This window comes from Zootoca vivipara, chromosome 10 (genome assembly GCF_963506605.1).
Source record: "Zootoca vivipara chromosome 10, rZooViv1.1, whole genome shotgun sequence".
In the NCBI taxonomy this organism is placed as follows: Eukaryota; Metazoa; Chordata; class Lepidosauria; order Squamata; family Lacertidae; genus Zootoca; species Zootoca vivipara.
This window is the reverse complement of record NC_083285.1, coordinates 32,141,881-32,149,085: the sequence shown is the minus strand read 5'-3', so window position 1 is coordinate 32,149,085 and position 7,205 is coordinate 32,141,881.

Sequence of the window (7,205 nt, the reverse complement as noted above, 5' to 3'; positions counted from 1 at the left end):
ACACACACACACACACACACATGACCAAATAAATCTATTTTCCTATATGATGACAGTTAAGTTAAGCATAGCTACCACATCCACTAATTTTTCTAAAACAAATTAAATCATCATAATTTTATACAAGTCTCATAAAGGATGCTCTTAAAAGTCTACTTGAGTTGTACTGGAATAACAATGCCTGCATTCACATTGCAGTTTGTAGATTGACACCATGAATAGCATTATGTCTGTGAATGGGCATATTTTCACTGTATTGTATTAGTAAAATGTTAGGTAAACTTAAGGAAGCTCCCAGCGGGGGGGGGGGGAGTTTCCCATTACAGTGATGCCTCGCAAGACGAAATTAATTCGTTCCACAAGTCTTGCAATAATTTCATCTTGCGAAGCACGGCCATAGAAAACTTCATCTTGCGAGTCACCAAAAACATCGCAAAATGCTTTCGTCTTGCGAGTTTTTCATTGTGCGAGGCATTTGTCTTGTGAGTGTACCTCCTTCCACTTGCAGCCAACTAAGGCCTCTCTGGAACAACATGGGATAGGCTGTGGTGGGAGGGTGGGGCAGATGTCAGAGACCAGAACCAGGCGGTGGAAGTGTGGATTGTCACTAGGTGAATCTATGGGGCACTGCCATCTTCTAACTCCAGTGACTCATAGGTTCATAAGCACGCAGTGACACCAGCCTAGTTTCACTCATATTTTAATTGGTTAGATCCAGTGCTATTTTTCTAGAAAAAGAGGTGCCAGAACTCACAATGAACACCTCCCTTATTCTCTTAGAATGGCAATGGCACCCACCTGAAAGGTGCCAGAACTGAGTTCCGGCTGGGAAAAAGCCCCGATTATACCTGTATTCTACTCCTTTGTAGAAATTACAAATGGCCTACATGGAGCTACCAGACACTCTCCCAGCCAGGCATTGGTCATTTCTAAATTCAGTATATTAGATGCTTTTAGACCAGGAGTAGCAACAATACAAAATTTGAAGCACACACCTGTTTCAATGTGAACATCCAGCATCTGAGACACATTAACAAAATCCAAGTGAAGCTGTTTAAATTTAAAACTAAAAGTGTACAAAGTTGCAGGTCTCAGGTCTGTCCATTCGTAGAAGACCTCATTATTCTTAAACATCCGAGAAATGTTATTACATGAAATTTCAACAGAAAAATCGTTAGCTGGAATATTCCAGCTAAACAATGCACTAGTACTTGTCACATGTGTTTTGACAATGTCTGAAATTCCACCTGCAAACCAAATTAGAAAATTTCATCAGATTAATAGGGGGAAAATACTCACATAATAATAATAATAATAATAATAATAATAATAATAATAATAATATTTCCCAAAGTAATAGATTGGGGTGTATGAGAGACTGTTTCTGTTCAATATCAACTTGGCTATTATAAAATATTATATGTAATCATGTACCTTTTCCATCTTAGTCTATGATTCTGTTAAAAGTAAGTCCTACATTGTTGTACAGCCTCCCCCCTCCCCCCCATTAGGCACATCCAATATGTGTGCGACCGTGTATACGAGCATCATACCAAACCCGAAAGTGACCCAGAAAGATGTCACTAAAACATCACTAAAAGGGCGGAGAAAGGTGTTGGCAGGCTTTTTCAATGGGTTTCAATTATATGTGATTTCACCAAAGTGCATGGTGTCTTAGAATGTAAAGCCCATGTAAACGGGGGGGCTGCCTGTACTTACGTGTCTTGAATGATTTTGCATGTAGAATTTTCCCATTCTTCAGTGACTGCACCATCACATCATATTTCTGCCCTTCTTCAAGCAGAATTGTAACATTTTGAGCTTTTAGTTGAGTTGTGGAAACACTTTTCACATTCTGCAATTTAAAAGAGTGCTATTTTATTTTATTTTAAGAATTAATATTGCACTGTATCTGAGGCAGCAGTTCTAAATACAGTATTAATTAAAGAGCGTCTCATCCTCCCCTCCCTCAAGTTCCATCTTCTATGAGAAAAAGGTCATTTTCTATTGCAGCTCTCAAATTGTGGCATGCCTTTCCATGGATATATGCCTCCCACCCTGTAATATTTCTGCAGCAATGTTTCCTCCCTTTTGCTGCTAAACTATATTGTTACAGTGGTACCTCTGGTTACAAACGCTTCAGGTTACGAGCTCCACTAACCCGGAAGTAGCTGCTTCTGGTTAGGAACTTTGCCCCAGGATGTGAATGGAAATCATGCACCAGAGGCATGCACGCAGCAGGAGGCTCCATTAGCGAAAGCACGCCTCAGGATAAGAACAGATTCAGCTTAAGAACAGGCCTCCAGAATGAATTAAGTTCGTAACCAGAGGTACCACTGTATGGACTTTCTGTTTTGCTGACTGGTTTTTGTTTTTATTGTGGTTTCAATTTCTTTTGTTGTTTATCACAAGCGCCCAGGTTATAATCATTCAAATGGCATTTCTGTTGGAATGGTCTATAACTGAAAGAGCTATAGCGAGTCCAGCAAGTGCAGCAACAGATTCATTTACTATTACATTCAGGAGAAATAAAGGTCAGATTGCCTAAAACCATGTGGATTGGAAGGGCCCTTATAACACCTTCCCTTTTTAGACTTCCTTTTTTCCAACCCATAGGATTACATAGATTTTATTTTCAAAGGTTAACCATTTTCTCTTAAACTTTCATTAGACAACGCAAACATCCTTGCCAACATTATTTTTAAGCAAACATGTTCAACCAAATCCTGTGATCAGATCAAATTAGTGTAATGTGTGATAAGCATGTGATAAGCATACAGCCTACTTTTTGAGCCAAGTCATCAGTGAGGTGATATGTTACAACATAAAAATCTGGATTCCTCCCTTTCGGAAACTCTGACCACTCCAAGAAAACGGCTCTAGATGGCTTCTTTTCTTGACCACACTTCAGGCCACCAGATACCTGCAATGCAAAGATGCAGTTTATGTCAAATGCCAATCAACTGCATATTTGGGGGGAACCAATATATTGTTGCTACGTATCACTTAGCAGTCATCAAAGCTCATATTTACCTAGCTTCATATTATGAACTTATCTAGATTGTAATGCTCAGCTGCTTTAAGCTGCCACCTTCCCAAGAGGTTCTTCTTTGACTAGGAAAGTAAACTAAACTTCTGGGCACATGCAAATCAGCAAGAATCTTTGGGGATACACAACCTTCAAAGCATTCATGAGTATTTAGTATGGACACTGGACACCCTGAAAATGGCATATTGCAGGACTTAAATCTGCATGCTCACAACATGATCCCAGAAGCAAGGAGATCTTACATGAGGGCACTTGGTAACCTTTTTGAGTTGCTTTGAAAGGATACTGTTTGCCAAATGGTTTGCTGTGAAGCTTAGATGGGGATAATGCAGTCAATGTCTGTATTCAGAAAAGCTTTAAATTCACCTTAGCTTTCTCTTTATGTGTGATGTTTAACAAATCAAACCATAGTTTGTTGAGCAATTTATTATTGTAATTGAAACATTGAAGAATAGCTCACTTTATGCAAACATGAAAATATTGCTAAATAAAACAGAGCTCACCGGTGTCTTACCTGAAATGCACACTGCATAACAATCAGTAACCGCACTGCTTTGCCCATTGGTGGGATTGCTTTGGCTCTCAGATTTTGGTTTGGGTCAGAATCCCAATAGCTAAATTATGGTTGTATAAATGTAGAAAAATAAGAAAATTAATATAGCAGCACCCACTTGCTTTCATTTCTGCTGCATTGTTTTTTTCCATCTACTGCATTGTTATTAGCTAAGCATCGACATAGCCAGGATTGGGGGGGGGGGCAGGCTTGTGTTAGGAAGGGCAGAACCTCAGATTTGTATTGATTTTGATTGATTTAGGGGGGGAGGTTCTGCCCCCCCCCGCCCGCCCCTTGGCTAGCCCATAATGCTAAATTTTCAGTTATACACACTTGCCAGCAAAAAAAGCAACATTGGGGGGTTGTTTTTCTGCCTTACTGCGAGAAAGGGTGGGTGTGCTTAGAATAGTTTGTTGTCCAATCCATTTAGTTCTCACATGCGCTTTTACGCACTAAGAGGGAGGTGGGGAAGGAAGCCCTCAAACGCACGTGCGAAAGAAACCTCCCTCCCTTTCCTCCCCGGCGCCCTTTTCAAATCTTCGCGCTCCCTCTCCCCAGCCGCGCAGAACCCACCTGCTGGCAAAGGGAAGGGAAGGCCGCCTTCGGAGAGCAGCCGCCGTCTTTTCCTCTGTGCTCAGCTCTTCCTTGGCGCGCGCGCGCTCAGATCCCCGCGTCCAATTACTTCTGGCGAGTCTCGCCTTTTCCCCTTCTTTAGGCTGCTGCGTGGGGTGCGTGGGAGGGGAGGTCTCCATGGAAACTTGAGGATGGGAGGAAAGGAAGGCGAGGCTATGACACCTTCGTTCTGAGGTCCATAGGGAACGAGCACTCTCAACCCCCCCCTTTAAAAACTTTGCCTTAAAAATCCAATTTGAATCCTGAGCTCCAAACTACATTTGGAATTAGACAAACCCGGAGAGCTATAAACACTCAACTTATTTTTAAAGAAGGGGGAGATTCTGTTTGGGGGAGGAGGAGGGGGGTTAGGATTGGTTTTGTTTGTTTGTTTTAAGATTCAGGAGATTTGCATTAATGACAATGCAGACGACCCAGCAAAGCCTTAAGGCTGGAGGACCCACAGGCACACAATGGCTCAAGGGTCACGGAGAAAATGAAATGGAAGCTTGAAATCCATTTTTCTTCAGAGGAGGAATACCTGAAGGGCAGGGAGAGGAGGGTTGGATTTGCTTGACTTCTGCAAAAAAATAAAATAAAAAATCCCCCCAAATTTAATCAAACTGACCAATTATATAGTTACATTCACCAGATGCCTAAAGCTCCAGATCACCCCATAAGAAAATTGTTTCCATTTTTGTGGACAGGTGTTCATGGACATTATGGCCTCACACTGAAAAGGACAGTGAAAATGGCATGCTAATATCATCACTCAAGGATTCAAACCGAGTTGACCAAAGGTTTATCCAATCTCGATGAAAAGCCCAACCCTAGAGCATCTGAACTAGCCAAAAGTCATTTCAGGGGGGAAGGGGGGTGTTAGAAAAATAGAATTGTAGAGTTGGGAGGGACCACAAGGGTCATTCTAGTCCAACTCCCTGCAGTGCAGGATTTGTTTTTTATATTTTTTGCTCCAAATGGAGCTCAAACCTATGACCCTGAGATTAAGGGTCTCATGCTCTACAGACTGAGCTATTTTATTATTTATTACATTTCTATACCTCCCTTCATACCTGGATGGACATGTTCTGCCATGTGCTCTGAACTAGCAGTTACTGGGAATTGCAGTGCTGTTGCACTCATCCTGCTTGTGGGATCTGGTTGCTCCCTATGAGAATACAGTGGTACCTCTGGTTACAAACTTAATTCGTTCTGGAGGTCCGTTCTTAACCTGAAACCATTCTTCACCTGAGGTACCACTTTAGCTAATGGGTCTTTTCGCTGCTGCCATGCCTCCAGCACGCGATTTCTTCTCTCACCCTGAGGTAAAGTTCTTAACCCGAGGTCCTACAGGTACTTCCAGTTTAGTGGAGTCTGTAACCCAAAGTGTTTGTAACCCGAGGTACCATTGTAGAGTGTTGGGCTAGATAGGCCTTTGGCCTGATCTGGCAGGGCTCTTGTTAGGTTCTAAATCTGGCTTTTATCAAAACACCAAACATCCCAAATGAAAGGTGGAAACTAATTTTGGGGGTGGGATATTTACACATTTTAAAAACTACATTTTAAAAACCTCTTTCTAGCCTCCTGCAATGTTTTGAAATTACCTGTGCAGGTCATTCCAAAATCTGATAACTCTCTCTGTTTTAAAATATGGAGATAAAGCAAATCACAGTGATGAGAGCTGAAATTCTAGACCCGGTTGACAAATTAACTACAGGTCTGGATAGAGCATCCACCTGAGAGTTCTCAAAGAACTCAGATGTGAAATTGCTGGTCTTATGACAAAAATATGTAACTCGGCCTTAAGATCAGTTGCCACATTTAACACAAACAGGGGTGTAGGAAGATAGGGGCGGTGGGGGCGGTACTCCCTGAGCAACGCGATCCCAGGGGCGCCATTGTTGCTGCCCGCCCCGCCCCCGAAACGCGCACCCCGCCCCTGCACGCGGCGCACCCCACCCCAAAACGTGCGCCACGTCACTGCGCACGGCGCACCGCGCCCCCAAAACGTGCGCCCCGCCCCGCCCCCAGAACATGTGCCACATCACTGGGGGCAGCGTGCCTGCTCTCTGCCCCCGGTGGCAGAGCATGAAGCTCCGCCACTGAACACAATTTTTTTAAAAGGGAGCCAGTGGGATCCAGGAAATAACAAGTCAGTTTGTCCTTGCAAAACTGGCAGAAATCATGTAAGACTTGCGGAAGCAGAACTAGCATGATTTCTGCAGTTAAGTCCTCTCGCTAACCTTTTCGATTTCTTTGAATGTGTCAAGAAGCATAGAAAGAGATTATCTAGTTGGCATGGTGCTCTTGGACTTTTTTTAAAAAAAACTTCTGATAAAGTCTCAGCAAAGATGCATAAAGCTTAGCATAAGAGTCAGTAACTCGTTAAGATAGGAATGAATTGAAAGGTCTCTGAATGGAGAGGTGTAGAAAGTGGAGTCCCTGTCCCTTTTAACTTGTTTTCATAATTCGTCTAGAGTTGAACTAAATGGGCTTCTGGTGTTATCTGGCTGGGATCTTCTTATGTCCCTAAGTTTTAAGAACAATGACAAAGTAAATGTGATGCAATGTCTTAATATCAAACAGCTCCCTGCACCCGAAACAAACTGTAGAAATAAAAAACCATGTTGCTGTTTGATTACATTTCAGTGCAATTATTTAACATTTGGTCTCAGTTTGTTGCATACAATTCAGATATATCCAAAACTGTGTTTATGTTGCAGGAAGTAATATTGTATCTGCGTATATTTGTAGGATTTCCTGCCAAGGCCATATTAGATGATTGGTGTAATACTGATGACACAGCGTATAAATAAGTTTTAAAAGGAGGATAAGCATAGATACGGCTTTCTTGTGCAACAGTACTTTTCCTCCATATAATGGGGGTCATGTTCACTGATCATCTAGAGAGCGCAACAAACACATTATAACTTTTGCCAAGCGTCCACTTTAAGTGAGGGCCAGTCTTGAACAATCAGCATAAATGCCCCT